An 18,727-nucleotide genomic window follows, 5' to 3' on the forward strand; every position below is an offset into this window, starting at 1 on the left:
TAAACATTATATAAACATATATAATATTATATAAGACACTTGCTTATGACTTAAATGGCAAATATGAGTGGTTTATTTCCAACAAAAAGGATCTTGTGTTAGCTACAGCATACAATGTATAAGTTACACCTTACACATTTTGGTATTTGTGAATGAAAGCAAAAAGTAAAAAAGATCAATGACAATTGCGTGTGTTGGTGCAAGTTCCACCAACAAGTAGTGCAGTTACTGCACAGTGTTTGTTCAATTAAAAGTTGTCTGTACAAAGTAAATTGGGATTTTTCTTCATTTATTTCATTTGTGATTTAACGTTTTCACAACGCAGTTGCAGCATATTGTTAGAGATGACAAAAATGACTAATTACAAGTGTTGCGCCACATTACTCAAATTCAGTTCTTTTGTTAAGTTTTGTATTTCTTTGTACAAAACATTAGAATTCTAATGAAGAGATACAGAATCTTTGTTCAGTCAAACAAATTATTCGTAAACAAGACACACTTGGTCATTAAGATGACGAATTAAGACTGACTAAACCAAAGAAATTTAGTTTTTGTTTTCACAAAAATCGTCCGAATCCGGCTTTAAACGCCTATATTATTCTTCTGCGCAAGTGTTGTTCTGTACTTTAAAAATGGCATTAATTATTGATTATTTTTCTGAATAAAAAAAGGACTTATAGAAGAAAACAGAACTGAACAGCGGAATGAAAAAAATACTGCCCATTAAAGTGGCAATGTTTTGTAAAGAATAGATTTTGCGTTCTACGATTCCTCCATGATCCTCACAGGCCGTCGACTGCAGGAGCCTGAGAACTGGATCGGGACCCTGGAGCCCTCTGCACACCCACACCTCCTCCAGTCTCCCTCAGGGCGAACACTCGCGGGACCGTCGACGCTAACCACCGGCAGAACCTCTCCTTAAAGACACCCTCAATAATTGCTGCCAGTAGATGACCTTCAAGAGGGGTCAAGGGATATTTTAATGACAACTTTTCTTCTCCCCTGCAGGCCATTTTTTTTGTCTTGCAGCAGAGCCAAGTTCCACACACACGAAAAAGTCCATAGAATCAACTTCTGTAATGTGTCTCCAGGGAATCCTCCAAATCTGAAGAGGAGCTGGGCCAAAGAGTATTGACCCTTCTCATTACTCCTCAGAGACTTAATGGAGATTGCTTAATTCAAGCACCCGCTCATTTGGTCGGAATATAAAAGCAGATCAGTAGCTGAGAAAGAGTCGGCTGACAGTAATAGACTGTCTTCCTCTTCCCGACGCTGAACGACAAATAAGAGACAGTGGCCGGTGGCAAGTGGGAAATTGAAACAGCGATCAAATAGAAGACGGCGGTGTTTCCATTTAACTTGCGCAGAGTTCTTTATCATATCAATGAAACTCATCAGTACAAATCTAATGCAATGTGTCTCGGAGGGAACGTGACATCGTCGACAAGATGGAAGAAGGCTGAGTGTATTTATGAGGAACAAGCACGGCTCCTGAACTCTCGACATCAAGGACAAGCTCACAGATGGGAGCATGTGCATTGATTGTGATCTGTTAGCATGTCATGCGCTTCCTGCTTCTCAATACACATTTGGCTGGAATAAACAGCCACTTGAACCGATGAAGTGGTCGTCCATGGGAAATCTTTCTCTGATGTTTTAGATAGATCTTCTCTCCTTGATGTTGACGACAAAATCTCAAGTGCAAATTCTATTCTATTCATCCATCTATCAATCCATCGACGTCCACCTAGCCAGGGTTGAGGGGGCAACTGCTGAAGCCCAGAATTCCCTGCCACCAGAAACGTCACAGAGAAATACTCCAGTCAACTGTGATAAATAATCTCTATCCTCACCAAAATACCGGTCAAATAGATTAGTATACAGAATACATTCACTCAATTTTGCGGACATTCAGAGCTCACTCAAGAGAATGCAATATATTTTGAAGAGACACATTTTCTAGTCCTTGCCATCCTCAGATTCAGAACACAGTGACCACTGGTGGCCAGTGAAATGATGCGTTCCATGCCTTAAAATAGGCTTTTGTAGGAGTGAATGTAGAGTGTCTGCTGCAGGTGCGCTGTTCCTCTATGTGTGTGGCCGCTGCATGTGGGAGGGGTTGCCGAGTGAGTGACGTCTCTCCAGAAGTGAAGAGGTGCCCGGTGCGTGTCCAGCTCTGAATGTGCGCTTCTGCGCAGTTTGGCTGTGACAAAGTCATAAACCAAGTCACGCTCTGTCCCAGACTCGCCTCATCCCTGTCCCAGCTCCAGCCCACAACAGGACATCAAACCCTGGAGTGAGCGCTCCAGCCTCGGAGGTGTGGAGAGCAAGCACCTGTGACACTCTACCACGGTCCAGTGCAGAGACAGGAAAGGTTTTACACCTCAATATGAAGAAGAAACAGTCAGTAAATGTGGCTGGGACACGTCTGCATACAGAGGCTGCGTTATACATAATAACAAAGCGCGTTGTGGGTCAGCTGATCGGTCCGCGTGCATTAAGTTTTTTCCAGCTTTTTTTGGTGGTTGTTCGAGTTCTGGATTTTCGTTCGAAATCAGAAGCAAAAAAATCTCGAAATTTTTGTTCAAACACCGATTTGTTCGAATTGTGGGACGTTCCAAAACCGAGGGACCACTGTACCTGTCGTTTCCATGTTTAATAGAGAAACAGGACGACAATCGCGATCAATCAAAAATTTACCTTGATCATTTATTGTGATCATATGATGATGCTCCACAGTGCCCTAGTCGCTGATGAAAAGTAGCTACTCACCACATGTAGTACTATTTTTTTGTCGTATTTTCCTCTTTCGGGTCACGTTGTTGGAATTAGAGAGCTCTGTTTTGCTACAACAATCTGTCAATCAACCTCGCGCTGCATGCTTCCCTCGCTCTTAACCAAGACCACGGTTGTTTTCAACTCCGCCCCCTGGGGGAGGATCTCGTCTCCAACTTTCAAGGACATGCCAACCTTGTTTGACTCAAATCGAGCCTGAAAGATCAAGCAACACTGCAATCAACACCAATTAACAGCACTGATAAAATGTTCTCTACGTGAACTCAACTGATGCTGCCGTCTCCTGCCTCTTTAGAGTAACGCCCTGGAACCATTTAGACGCAGAATTATACGTAAAAATCCATCTCTGTGAGTGTATCATGAATAATGCCACCCATTGTCGCCTTTCCTGCCTCATTTCATGGCGCGTTCATCCATAAACATGCAAGTGCTCCTGAAGATTAGAAATGCAAACATATATGTTGCACACGTGTTTTTGAAGCCGACAAACGTGGCCAGATCTGAAGGAAAGCTGACTCTCGACGACGTTATCTCGCGGCAACATGCAAACTCATTCACTACCTTAAGATAGGCCTTTGAATAATATTTCTGGGAGTCTTTAATGATGATAACCTTGAACAGCACAGTGCTGGTAACTGCTACATAATATCTATCGATTCCATCCGGCGCGATTTCCTTGAGTAGCTCGGGCTGAAATTACTTGTGTGCGTGTGTGTGTGTGTTCAGAAGTGAACATTTCAAACAGACTGCTGTATACCTCAGCAGCAATCAATCAGCCTTAATCCAAAACCAATTTACTCCGCCTGAAGAGGAAAATATCTTTTAATCTCTTGCCGACAATCCCTGATTGCGGTGCCGAGCATCAGTTGACAGTCAAACTGCGCCGCTCAGAATGGGACATTTATATTGGATTTGCCGCCGCCATCTTTACATAGACATGAATGAATTGTCAATTTGGGCGTAATGGGGAGAGTCCTCTGGTCGCCATGCAGGCTCTGAAGACAAAAGGTCACCCTAAAGGCTTGAAGAGACTCACAGGTGCTGCGGCGTGGAGCTGTAAAAACCAAAAACAAAAAACACCTTTTTATTTTACTGACATTAAGCTGTGACTTGTGTACGAGGCTTCTTGTTCTGGACCTCATCCCACAAAGCGGCGAGGATTAGCTCTGTCAGAGCAGAACGCGAACCCGTGATGATCTGTCAGCGAAGTTTGATGGGAGATCCGAGAGAACCGGAATCTATCAGGAAATCTCAAATGAGGTTTTGCTCCGAACGCTGGACAACAAATGTGATTCCTGCTCTTGACAAGAGCGACAAAGACCGGAACTCTGACTTTCATTTTCCATTTTCGCCTTCAAGATGATTTGCTTCCTCCACCAAGAAGGTCATGCTTGCTGGTGTTATTGTAAATGAGTATAGATGAGCAGCTTGGTGAGGGACTGCGCTCTCTAGCTAGATAATCAGGGACTCACACGATTGTTTATTATTCAGTCAGCAAATTCCTCATGATTTTTCTGAACTGGGTTCCAAATAACATTGACGTAACATGTACACAAGTAGCAGCGCCCATATTAACAGTAAAACACTAGCAGTTAATGCCGCCTCTGGCGTTCCTTGGCACTCGACAGTGCAGGGCGATCCTTGTCCTGCAGTCTTCTCTCCCTGCATCCCCGTGTCCTAATGAGAGCGCCACATCCTCCAGTAACAAACACGTTTGCTTCAGAACATTTTGGGGCACAGTGTCTGCGAGCCCCACAGTCAACAGTCTAATTGAGGGCCATATGTAGGCAAGTAGCTGTTTTAGAGGATGCGACATGAGCAGGGAGTCGAACAAATGAGCTCCCCTGGAGGGACGTCATCTGAGCGACGGTCAAGCAGAACCATCATCAAACAGAACCAGACGGAGAGAGAGGACGGTTTCTTTGAATGGGTTTGGGCAACACATGCTGATTAGAAGAACCATACGAGGTCAGCAGTGTGATGAAACATCATTCATGTCCTGTAGCTCACTATGGCTGTGATACCGGGAGGTCCTGCCACCCAAGCCAGCCCTTTCACCCTCCTACATGTTGCTCTTGCTATGGTTTTTATGCAATACGGTCACTTTACATTGAATGAAAATGAGACGTTTTGACAGCTTCCGTACGTCTGGTTCATGAGTGAGGGTTCAAACCCACCGACCCAATCTTCTCAGCTTTGACAATGAGGAAGGGCTGAGGAAGAAAAGGGTTGTGGGTGGCTGTTGTTTTACTTCCAATCGATCCCACAAGCTCAACTTTCCATCATGCAGAGACGGCCGGAGCCAAAGACGACAGCTAATTGAGATGGCTAATCACTTCATTTCACCACGTCGGAGGTCCTGTCACTCGTGGCGGTGACACCTGTTGTTGGGCATCTGCAACATGATAAAGGACCAATTGGTGTTTCCCACATTTATGATCTACAGAGCGATAATAACCTCATGACATTACCGTGTTCACTGCAGGGAAGTTATTGTAAGGTTATGTTTGTCTCCGGAACACGTGACTTTACTGGTCTCCCAAACTAATAAGGTGTGTTCCTTCTCATATAACTGGTGAATATATATATATATATATATGAATATATATATATTCTCGCGGTCTCAACCCTGAGGCTTATACAACAGAGCTTCTAACACATGGATTTTCACAGGCTGAAATCCGATTAAATAAGGGGCGATGAAATCGATGAAATCAGAGGTTTTTTATTTAACCTGAAAGCACTCAAAATGCACTGTTTTCGCCCACGTGTCCGCAGCTCTGTCAACGGAGTCGATCTCCTGTAGGTCTAGAATCAAGAAGCAGCCGCTGAGACGGACTGTGGTGTCGGGCGAAAACAACGCATTTTTAGAGCTTTAATGTGAATAAAAGATGTGAGACGCTGTGTCGAGAAAAAAGGGCCTTCAGCTCGAAAGTCCAACATGAACACAAGCTCCATATTAAGCAGCTTGTTTCCACTATTACCTCAGTCTCGATGCTGGCCCCAGCGTTTTTAAGCTGGATGCACCACCGATCTTTGTATGGCGTAGACAGCACCACTGGACCCGTGGCTTATAGACCAGTGTAGCCTATGTATGAACAAGATCTATATTCCTCCTTCAATTTAGTGGGTGCAGCTAATATTCTAGATATATATATATATATATATATATATATATATATATATATATATATATATATATATATATATATATATATATATATCCCTCCTACACCCATGAAAAATGTGGGAGGACACCGAGCCAAGCCCTCTTCATAAGACCAATAAATCTTCTCCACTATGACCTGGGTCCGCCCCATGGCCCCCTCGTATCAAAGAATATCTCCCTAGAGAGGCCTCGGATTATGTTTTAAAATCAAATATTTTCTATATTAACTTGGTGGCTTAAAGATTTTGCAGCTTCAACTTTCTACAGGAACCTACATATTTAAGTCAAAATATATTTTGGTGTCATTATTTTATATTCTAGGGTTATTTTCATTATTTATCAGGCTGTGTTGAGATGTAAATCCTGCCAATGAAAGAATGGAAGCTCAGTTTGGCAGCTTCTCACGTACAAACCTGCGACTTTGATGGATCCTCTGGTGTCGTCAACTGTAAATTAGGCGGGAAGCTAATGCTCCTGTGGGATTCCAAGCCCCCTCAGGATGGAAAGGGCTTCAACTCAGATGAGGGTGACACAGTTTGATGTTCAAGGAACCTCCAAATCATTACATCTTACTTCATCTTTTTGATTTACCTCATTTTCCTGGGAGCACATTCAACTCTTCAAGTTTTAATTGACTTCTCACGATATATGGAAAGCGGTAAAACTCCCTGGTGGTCGCCGCCTCTACTCCACAACTTCCTAAAACAGATCCATTACAGTTCAAGTCCTCAGATTACAAAAATACCTCATAATTGACACAACAATAGAAAGCTATAGAGAATCTATTCTTGGGGGATTTTGTATTTTTGTCACATTTTAAAATGATTCTTTCTGGCTGCACGAGGCTCCTGTTAGGACCCAGCCAGGAGCTGGCGTTTTTTTAATACCTTTTTAATGAAATAATATCGATAACCGGCCCCTCTGAGAATCAAAACCTTCCCTCCATCAGAATCTCGGCTCCTCTCTCACCATTTATTTCGCTATTTTGGCCGTTCTCAAAAGTGATTTGTGTGCTGGGACAAAGGCAGCCAAAGCTTAGCCACTAGCTTATGAAAGGAAACTGTTAACTGCGAATGATTTCCCTCCTGGATTGAACCTGGATAAGCAGTTTGAAACTGCAGCTGCTGTTACACTGTTGACTGCATTACTTTCAGCTCAGACTATTTCGCTCTGTCCTTTTATTGTCTTATGCTGCCCTGGCACACTATTCCTGTCAGCGTTTTAGCCTAATGTGCCAACTATTAGGTTTTCATAATATGAAGCAACTGAATGAAAAAGTGTTTGACTTAAAACCAGACAATGTACTTGTGTTTCCCTGACAACAGTGAAGAATTTGTCACAGAGTCAGGGACATGAAGTGAATGCAAGATACAATGATTCAATAAACTGTGGACTTGAACCGAATTCCACAGTTTAAGATTAAAAAAATATATATTCAATACAAGTACAACTATACGTTGAAGAAGTTATGATTGAACAATCGCATTATATGGAACATGAACTGGGGTCTTGTGATGTCATCTAAGTCAGAGGTTTGGACTTAAGCATGACATACCGCTTTCATACTGAAAATGCTGGGCTGACCAGCAAACAAAGGACGACTCAATCTGGCAAGAAATGCCAATTCTCACCTGTTCTGAGAAGCTGAGGCGCCGTGGTTAGAGACAGGACTATACCAAAACAACAACCTTTCTGCTCTCTGATCATAAACATACCAGCAGCAAGAGAGGATGACTGTGCTCACGTCCCAATGAAATTATTGTGATCATGTTGGCGAGGAGGTTCATCACATATTGTGACAGCATATATTTTATTTAAGATGCTAAAACCTCTCTCACCAATGTCACCCAGTGGACCTCAGCAACAACATGATTTGGAAACAGAGAATGGATATGACCATGGAAACATCATGGGAAAAAAATCCCAATAGAAACAGCAGAAGTATCACCACAGTATCAAAAAATTGCGGTGGAAACCGTGGAACACTTGCAAAAGTCTGCACGCAATTTAGTGCTTTCTGGGAGGAGAAAATGTTAATTTAAAAAAAAGATCAAACCTGGCAATTGCAAATGTAGGCACAAACAGTGTGTTCGCAATGTGGGGGCTGTAAGATGGTTTCATTCTTGTACAAATAATTTTGTTTATTACAAATATATTGCAGATCACAATGAATGTTTATGTGGCAAACAAACACAAATAATTGTACAAATATTGCCCCATATGCTTCATGGAAATGTTGAGATTAAATCGCTATGAATAATTGTCAGAATTGTAAAAAAAAAAAAAATTCTGAACTTTCATTTCAAAAGCGCACGTCTTCAGCTGTTTTTATCATAAAGGACAGTGTAATCTTCCTGCAGCCATGACTTACTGATTGGACAATAGACATCTGATGGGAACGCGACTCATCGAGAGCATGGGCACGACTTTGAGTATGAATTGGTTTTCAGGTACGAGATGAGGTGTAATACTGTGCACTTATTTTCTCACCGTGAATGAGGAGAGCAGATTTGATCATCCACAAATGAAGATTCGTATCAGTGAGGCTGAGAAAAAAAAGGTTTCATAAAGTCAAGTCCTCAAATCTGCACTCGGAGAAACTTGCACACCACACACATACATATCGTGTAATACAAGTGTTTCGTGTCTGCACCCAGTTTTTAAAGCATTGACTCACAACTGCAGATTCAAAAGCTGAGAAAATAGAGATGAGTTTTATTTTTTGTTACTTTTCAACCTCAAAAACATGGTTCACGGATGCAAATATAAAGTTTCACATGCCCAGATATAAATCTCACCAAATGTTACGGGTATGTGATACCACTGCACCCATTTTACCATCTTCATATGTGGTTAGATGTGTTCACATTTAAGGTTCCAGATATGCTTTTATGCTTCAAAATGATGTGGTACATTCATGGATTTAAATGTGTGCCTCGGGATGATTTGTATTGTGTTACAAATCGGTGAACAGTCTGCTGGACTGAGGTATTTTTCAGATACAGAGGATCTGTCTGAGCGCTCCAAAATCTGCTGGAGGGAGAATTTTCAATGGCCGTGATACAGTTTTTTGGTGGTGGGCCTGAACAAATAACTGTGAAAAGTTGAGTCACATCATTCCAAGTCGTACAACAACACAAACGAAGTGTGAGATTGTAGATAGAGTCACTTCACATCAGACAGGATCCACCTGGGACCTAATAGAGGGAAAGCAGGAAGAAGTATCTCTTCTCCTTCTCATCCATCCAGGGGATTGATATGCTGTAAAAAAAAAAAAAAAATCATGGGATATATTTTTGAGATCCAGGCACATCAACACATTGGCTGTCATCTTCAGTAGCCATTTTGATATGTCCCCCTCCCCTTGTAGGCTCCTTTAAGCTTGGCTGAGGGCTGTTTTTAAATATGGTGATCAGTCTAGGGGGGTTGGAAATCTGGCAGGTTTGGATATCTAAAATAGTTGACTGACAGATAAGCTTATATTTTTAATTACCAGCCAAATGTCACTTGAGTCAGAATTTATTTTAGCAGCAGTGCGGCGGAGGCATTTAAGTAGCGTTTATCTGGTGTTGTTGTGATAGCTGCGCGCCCTAATGCTAAATTGTAACTGTCTGCATGCGAGCAAAGTAATAAAGGCAGAATAATTGCACTATTATGTGTGATAATGCTGCAGGATCTGGCAAATCTAAGTAATGAGCTCCATGTCAGGTTGTATTATTACATATTTGTGGGAAATCTCTCGGCCCCACACTCATTCACACCCTGACGGTTGCACACAATGGTTAAAACGCCGCCCTTGTCCCTTGCTGAGCCGACCGGCTCTTTGCTTTACATCACACACCTTCGATCAGAACCTCAAGCCCAAGTACCTCAGTCCTAAATCGCTCCTCTGGCACGACCGCTGTTGCTAAATGCTTCTCGGCTACGCAACAACCCTACAGCCGTGATCACATTTATCATACACAAAAATGCACACGTCCTTTTCAAATGATGTTACCGTCACCGATCACATGCTTGATCACATGATCGCATGCCCGTGTTCAAAGTTTTGATAATGTACCTCATGCAGACAGGGGAAAACAGAGGCAGCATTGTAGCGTTTTGGTCGGTGAGGCCGTTAAACACATGGCGACCGGAGGACAGATTATTACCGCCATTGTTATGACTTCTTTGTGTCTCATTAGAGCTACCTATGTGGTAGTGACCGCAACACTGCCCCCACGGCTTTCCGGTGGTACTGCTCCGTTTAGCCCGTTCCCTTAACCTTATGGAAACATGCAGAAATATAAGACGAAATGAACCCAGTGCACGGACAGAAGGCAAGACTTGACCTGGATCTGTACATTTGTCTGTCAGAATCTCTGAGCTGCTGTCAGTGAAGTGAATACAGTGTTATTACCACATAAAACAACACCAATAAACATTCTCAACGGTGACTTTCATGCTGTCGATAACAACATTACGATAACTCTAACTATGAATTGAAATGAACTTCTTGCCACATGTGAGTCAGTTTAGTGTTTGTTATTAAGTGAGTGTGTTGACGCTGCTGTAAGTGATTGATATTTTTGTCTTTGTCTTTGATAAAAGGAATGTTTTAACCAAGTTGGCCATTTTGTAGACTTTGACTAGCTATCAATGTTAAACATTTAAAATGTTATTTTTATGAGAAGCTACTCAGCATGTGAGATTTGATTAGTGAAGCAAAAAAAAAACCATAGAATAAAAATTCGCATTAGAGCATCTTTACTTTAGTCTTTGAACATAGCCAGCTGATGTTGTACCACTCTATGTAGCCTGAACAAGCTGGCGAACAGGCTGCTTAGTTATTGGAAGGAAACAGGCCCTGAACTGTAACCCTGGACTCACGCCGTATCATGCAGACAAAGTCTGCTGCAATCATCTCTCATAACTTGAAGCTCTGTTGATGAATCGACTGTATATGACTACAGACATGTCTTTGTTGCTTCAGCATGATTTTACATTTTAGAAACTACTTAAACCTTAATGCCCTGGTTTGGGCTTTTAGTTGCTGGGTTTTGTATTCAAATGTGTCTTAGAAATTCATCACACGGGAAAACATGCGGCTGCCTTCAGGAAAAGACACATAAAGCAGCCGGATTATCTGACCAATCAGCGTGCTGAGTTTGATGTCAGACTCTCCTAAAAGCACCACGGTCATCCTCAATTACGACTCAGCAGCCGTCAGAATCATGCGTGATTGTGTTGCTGCTGTTTTTTTTTTCTTTTTTCCAATCTCCATTTTGATGCGAGCGCTTAGGACACCAGAAGTAAAATCTCCTGCTGACTCAGGCTCCTGCTCTTTCATTTTTGAGATTGTTTTTTCCACGTGGGATGCTGATTGGTTGAACTCTGCATACACACAATGTCAGCACATGGCACTTGCTAGTCTTTTGCTTTTTCACTTTAGTTTAGTGGGAGCTACAATGAAGTGGAATGTCTTCAGATGCCCTTCAGTCATTCTCCGAGGCAGGGTGCAAATAATCTGTGCTTTGTGATGTGAGGGGAAACTTTACAGGATGAGAAAAAAGAGCCTTGGAATAATTTCTTCAAACAAATGAGCTCTTGCAGGTCCATTAGGCAGGAGGAGTTCCCATCAAACACCGTTTGAGGCTGAAGGTTGCTTTGAGGGTGGGTTGAACAGATGGGCCTTAACTGTCCACATTTAAAAGGAGAAACCAAATTGCTGGCCTCCGCGACTGTCTCAGCTCACATTTAGATTCATTAGACCATGTCACCGCTTAGAGCGAAACATGGAGCAATATACACAAAAAAAAGTACAAGGCAGCGTCACAAATGCCAAGGTAATGACACTAAAAACGCTAGTCCGCCATCCCAAAATATATGTCGCAATCTTCAGAGGTTCCAACCCTACCTGCACTCTCTGCTTCCTCTCTGTGAAGACTGACCCCAACTACTACGACTAGGTAGAAATCGATTCTCAAATATGCCGCATTTTTTTCGGGATATATTAAATATCGATATTTCTGCCCAGAATCGTTTTGTTCCTGCACGATAAGGGCAGAAAGATGTCTGGTTTCCTGGCAAACAGTTGGGAAGCCGAGCTGAAGCGCTTCTCCTGCGCAACAGAGCAGCTGATCAAACACATAAGTTTAATACTCATGACAGACTTTTATTTTCAAACACCGTCTAATGTGCATGAGACAGCGTCACTCCTTTGGTACTACTTCACGACTGCATTCATAATATGTATACATATTAAGCCACTTGTCAAATGGAGAGGACGGCCTGACAAAAGCCTCTTTTGCAAGAGTTTTATGCCCGTTACAAGAGCATTGGCAGCCCTTGCTATCATGTTAGCCCTCTCTGCTAACCACTGCTCAGTATAGCTCTGGAGAATTGTAGATACTGGAAAAACACCATCTCTGCGATCGATGGTCATCCTGGTCTGAAAAACTGCAGGTAAAGTAGTTGGATATTGGTTATTTAATCCAGCTCCTATGGTGTCTCTCTCCTGCTGCATCTTCTCTCTGGTCTTTAGCCCCCAAAATATTACTGTCAGAACCTGTAAATCAGCTCAAGAAAGGCAATATAAAGCAGAATTGCTGGGAAAATATCAAACCGGGCCAAATGCACATCATCCCCGCCCTGCAAGGTACTTTTTTCACAACCTCTACTCTCTGCATCTTCATGGTCCGCCATGATCCTGTCTTGCTTCTATCACTGTGAACAACATTTAGCTCAGTGTTTTATTTTACTTTCTTTGTGCTAGCGTTGTTAACCTGAGGTAACATGTCATTCTCATGATCAGTAGTCACAACAGAAACACCACCACCATGGTTGCTATGGTGCAAGATATGGCATATCTGAGCATCTTCTCATGCTGAGAATTTTCCAATGTAAGAAACCTCTGCACACACACACACACACACGCCGTCGTGCTTTGATTATGTATCCTCTTTTATTCCATCATGGCATTGCTCTGTAGCTGACATTTGGTCAATACTGCAATTTTCTAGTGATCACGATACGCCAGACAGTCTGCAGCACAGAATTTCATTAGTTTTGCCTTCAGATTAATGCACTAAAACAATGCATTGGGTGAGAAATAACAACTGACGACTTTCTTTTGTTCCTTTAAACTCTGATGAAAGTGGAATGAACTACTTCAGCCTCCCCTTCTGACTGGATCAGATGTACCTTTTCACTGTACACGGTGTAATTTTATTCATATCTTCTAAATGTAAAAGGCTAAAGCCATTACAGATGGAACAATGTGGCTTGCATATGTCGTTTTTCATTTATTTAATTATTATTTTATTTTAATAGGCATGATTGTTTTTGCACTGAAAAAGGGGGATTGAGGTTTTGTGGATCAACAAGAAATTTTGGACATTGCCAATATGGGAACAAATGGTCTTAAGTCCCCCTTCCATGTGCAGATTGCATTGTCTTTCACTGCCATGGAAAGTTGTTTTGGCCACATTTAAGGACACTGCCCGCACCATGTTGGAGTGATGGAGCAACATTAGAGCCATTTCAGTGAGGAAAAAAGAAGGAAGGAACGCAAGCTCATGCAAGGACACAAGACTTGTGAGACAACAACTCCTGACTGGAAACACAGCAGGATAGAACATTCTGTTCTAGTTTTCAGAATGAATCTAGTGTACATGCAATATGTCAAATAAAGTCTCCAGCTTCATATGACATGACAGATATTAGTTATATATAGAATCATTATTCATAATAGCATTGTGAAAAATAACTTTGCAAACACAACTTTCCTCAAGTTCAGTTATTACTCCTTCTAAGTAAATCCTGAAAGCTTAAGATCTAAGTCTTAAGATCTTAGTGATTCATTAATATTAACAACAGATTACAGAATTTAAATTTGATTTTAAATAATGCTCATCTTCATTTGTATTTTCCTTTAATGAGATACATAATTTCACTCATTCAAAAATCATTTCAACTTTCTGGGCAGAGAAAACAATTCAGAATGTTTTTGGGAAAAAGTCAAATAGCAGACATCGGAAAAACAACAAAATAAACTTAAATATTGCTGTTATTGTTGAATTTACCATGATTGATTATCACAATAAAATAATAATTATTTATTTGATAGAATAAAAAGTTCACAAAAAGCCTCAATACAGTTCATAAAGGATGATGTTGATCTATTATTTAAAAAAAGTTTTGCAAATCACTTATTCATCCAATATAATATATACTGTATATGTTTTTAAATGATTTTATTGGCTTTTATTCAGCGCTTAAGTGCGTACGAAGCTCTGTATGAACAAAGTCGATTGATCCTGCTGGTATTTGATAGCCATCTGAGCCATATATTGTAGGACATGTTAGAGATTTTATTTATGATCTGCCCTCCAAGCAGATGCTCGGACTCCTCAGAGGTCGAACACACATTGCTGGTTATTTTTGACTCATTAAATAATTAACCGATGCGGTCCGTCTCCCCTCAGCTGTGTGTCGCCTCATCTATTGCTCTGGAGATAAAACACATGTCTCCGTGGATTACCACAATGTGAATATTTAAAGGAAACAACATGAATAAATCAATGCCCCACTACTGGATGTACTTATCAGCAGCCAGAGCTTGTGACAGACAACTGGATCAAACCCAAACAGCCTCCGGTTCAGATAAATCACACTTGACTGGGATTCAAATTCCTGCAGAAGTTCTGGCAAAGGACGGGCTGAGAACAGTAAAAGTCATTGGTACGTGTGGGAGGCACTTTTGCAAGTATTCATTCGCGAGTGCTACTTGACAGTGTGTGCTGAGCGAAGATATTCGGGTGAAAGAATCGCAGAAATGCAACATTAGCAGCAGCTCAAGCCTCTGCCTTAATATTTTCTAAGGTGTTGACTGATGTGTACTTTTTCGCTCTTGATCTGCTCACCTCAAATTCAACTCCACCAATTAGACTTTTACAAACAGGCCAACACAGCGGGTAATACTGCGCGAATCTCTAAAATAAAGTAGGTCTTGGATTTACACTGGTGCCAACAACAATTCTGCAGAGAGAACACAGAGTACAAGAGGCTCGAGTGACAAGTGCTAATGAGCAAACAGTGAGTAATGGCATGACACAAAAATAAATCAAACGACAGCTCTAATACAAAACATCTGCTGCAGAGTTTCTTTTATTCACTCTTTTTACAACTTGGGCGCTTGCTTTACCTGTTATACCTCTTGTTATTGCACATCATATGGCAGCAGCTTGAGGTAGATATCTTTATACTGGACATGAGAATATAGAAGAGCTGTGCTCGAGATGTGCATGAACAGTCGCTCGGATTTTCACTCACAACCACCTCTGGAGTGGATGGAGAGGTGTCCGTTGAAGGAGCCTCCACCTCAAAAAAGTTACCATCCAAATTGAAGTGAGTCACCAGGTTATTCCATCGCGCTGGCACAGGCATATTCCAAGATGATGATCCCTGGATTCACCAAATGCAAATTGTGAAAAGGTGTTCTCACATGGTTCGGAATTCCACCAGAATTCAGAATTTTGGAGGGTTGGTGCTCAGGCCAGAAAAAAGGTATGTTGTCACCCATTGAGGCGTAGTTGTTAGAGCACACGTAAGTCTGCTGGATGGCATCTAGCAGAGGTGTTTTAAATGTAATGCATTTTACCATGCACAGTTTGAAATATCAAACTGAATCACAAGGCCATTTGGTGTGTTTTTAACATCCAAAAATGTCCTAATAAAACGTATTGAAACTGTGAAGGGGATGGATCAAACAGTGTTCACCTGTCTGATGCTGCCAGTTGGGGGAGCTGCTCTGCACGACACGAGGAGATGTGGGTGGGTGCAACTCAAACAAATGATATGTCACATATCAAAATACATTTGGGCGGATCTGCTGATACAGTACGTATTTTTCCTCAAACAATGAAGGAAAAAAAAGGGCCCATTCAGGGAAAAAGGTCTGGTCCACGTGCACCATAAGGCGATATGTATTGGTTGGAATTTCCTATCATCAAAACAATATCCTGAGGCCTTGCAGAAACCCTCCGAAACAATGCCACAGCAAATGTATGTCCTAATCCAAGATAAAGGTGGTCCAATGATAAATGAATGTGGTATGTGACCTTGCGGCAAGGGGGACTGTCGAATCTCCATTCCGGTTTTGACTTTTTTCGCCTCTACTTCTAACTTAGAACTTTAGAACATCAGACTTCAAGATGTCACCACTCTATGGGCAACCGCTTTCAATCTTGCAAAGAAATGTGTTGAGGCACGAACTTCACTGAAGACATACTTAACCTGCTGCCATTGCCTTGCAGGGAAGAGATCCAGCATACATCCAGGACCTAGAACAAACCTCCAGTCTGTATGAACCTACTTTGAAGATCATTGTCCTCACCTCACCATGCAAACCAGAGTCCCAAATGCTGCAATGTGTTCCCCTTCAACACCCACGCTGCACGTCAAATCCTATGCGAGAAGCACAAATAAATCATTGGTTTCTTCTGGATTTGACCCCTTGGTGGTGTCATGCACTCACTGTGGACTGATTTCCCTGTAACAAAGATGAAGAAGAAGAAGATGTATACTCTTCTCAGCTGGGACCTACTATATCTTCTGCAAGAACAGTCGATTCAAAATGAGTCCTAGTCGTAAAAACCCTATTGGATGTGACAATGCTGTACTTGTATCTCTCTGTTGTGAATGTGGATCCGCCTCCCGAATTGCCTCCTGCACAATCCCACAGTATCAATTGAGCCAATCAGAGCTTATTCCACTGGCAAGCATCGGACACCGGGACCTTATTTCCACATAGAGGTTCAGCATTATCATTCATATTAAACAATAACCCAATGGCACTAGGACTGGCGGAACAATATCAGCGGTCAATCAATAATGCATCCTAGGTTCAATGTGAAATTGATATTTTGCTGGCAGTTAATATGGTGCGGCCGCTGAGCCGCGTCTGTGTGTGTGTTTGAGGGAATTACCTGGCTAAAAAATCAAACGCCATCGCCAGAGCGGCTGCTACACTGCAGATATTTATCTCCTGGGAGGACAGCTTAATATTGCGGGAAACATTCATATAAAAGGCAGATAAGCAAATACTTGTGGAGATAAGATGACGGTTATCAAGCAGCTAAACGATTCTCGACCACCACGTGTCGATAATGGGCCGGCTCATGCATTTGTAAAAGTTTGTCTTTATTGGCCATTTACATAGAAATTGCCTTATTTTAGAGGGAATGAGGACTTTTTTACTTATCGCTGCCGTTTATCTGAGGTCAGGAAGAGGATGCGGCGTCGATTCAAGGTTTGTCTGGTGAGTTCTCGAATTTGAAAATGACCCTTAACTGAAGGTGAGAGTGCCTACTTCACAGTCAGAGTCAAGTATCGATTTGAAATTTCATATTGACAATGATGTGACTCTTGCATCACATTGATGGTTATATAGTAGATGATGACACCGAAACCAGACACGTCGGCTAGGGTTACATGGGTACTTGTCCACAATGTGAATCCATGTGTTCTGATAGGTGGTGAAATATTTTCCGTCAACAACAACCACTCTGTTGTGCGCAGCACTGTAAAACCAAGCTCAAATCGTCTGAAGCGGAGAGGAAGACATCGACTGCTAGACTACTACTTCTCTCCATTTGTAAATATTCCTCCGTCTGAATCCTGACAACATCTCCTAGCAAAGAATATTGCACTATTGGTACCTGAATTTGTTTCATTTGTTGCACATAACTGGAAATTAGCGCTCACCTGGTGGGGTGAGTGGTGGTCTCGCTGTCAAAGCGCCAGAGGACTCATGATGAGAACGCATTTACTGGTCATGTCACGTGTGTTGTGCCATAAAAGTCAACCCAGACAGGGAGAGACGATCGAATGGGGTTTGTTCAAGGACGCTGACCCGATCAACGATCGGCATCAACTCCTCATTCGAGGTGTTTACATGAAGCATTTTCATTTTGCGCCGATTAAACTGGTCCATTTCACCATTCAGACAGTTGTTCACATTCAGTGATGTTTATTGAAGTAACCATGAGGAGCACATAGGAATGATGATTATTAATTTGAGGTTTGCCGAACTTTGAACCTCTTGTATGTGTTTATCTTAATTCCTCTCTTTTAGCTTACATTTGTTATCGTACATTCATAGTCTGTGGTTGCCACCCTAATACTGACACTGTTGAGGCATTTCATGAACCATTTCATGAGAACAGTGGGTGTTTTTATTGCTAGATATTTATCAAAATATGAGCAAGATTACCCAACACCCACGCTTGCATTCTCTCCACGGTGACTTGTTTGAAATTAGATGACCTGGAGTTCATTCAAGATTTTGGCTATCCAAAACCGGCCTCTGAAATCAAGCGAGAATGTAAAAAAGAAAAAACATACTGGATGCTCAGAGAGCTTTCATGCATGTGAAGTCTTTAGTCGACTGGTGCCACAAGATCTTTGCTTTGTGCACCTGAGTGACCATGAGAATGAAAACTATGGCACCACCGTTGTTCTAGTGGGGGTCATATGGTGATGCCAGTGAGTCATGAAACTTAATGTCCGTTGTATCAAATGAGGAAATCAGATTAGCCTTGACCGGAAACATAGTTTAGTAAACATTCCTGACTGAAGTCTATTTTTTTTAAAACAAAGGCGACATAATATAAAGTGTATATATATATATATATATAGCCTTAAGTTAAGTAGATGTAAAGGGCTGTCCATTCCCAGAGTGGCCCATGACACTCTCTATTGTCATCTGTTCTTGTGATGTCG

Source organism: Synchiropus splendidus, chromosome 4, assembly GCF_027744825.2.
Source record: "Synchiropus splendidus isolate RoL2022-P1 chromosome 4, RoL_Sspl_1.0, whole genome shotgun sequence".
Classification (NCBI taxonomy): Eukaryota; Metazoa; Chordata; class Actinopteri; order Syngnathiformes; family Callionymidae; genus Synchiropus; species Synchiropus splendidus.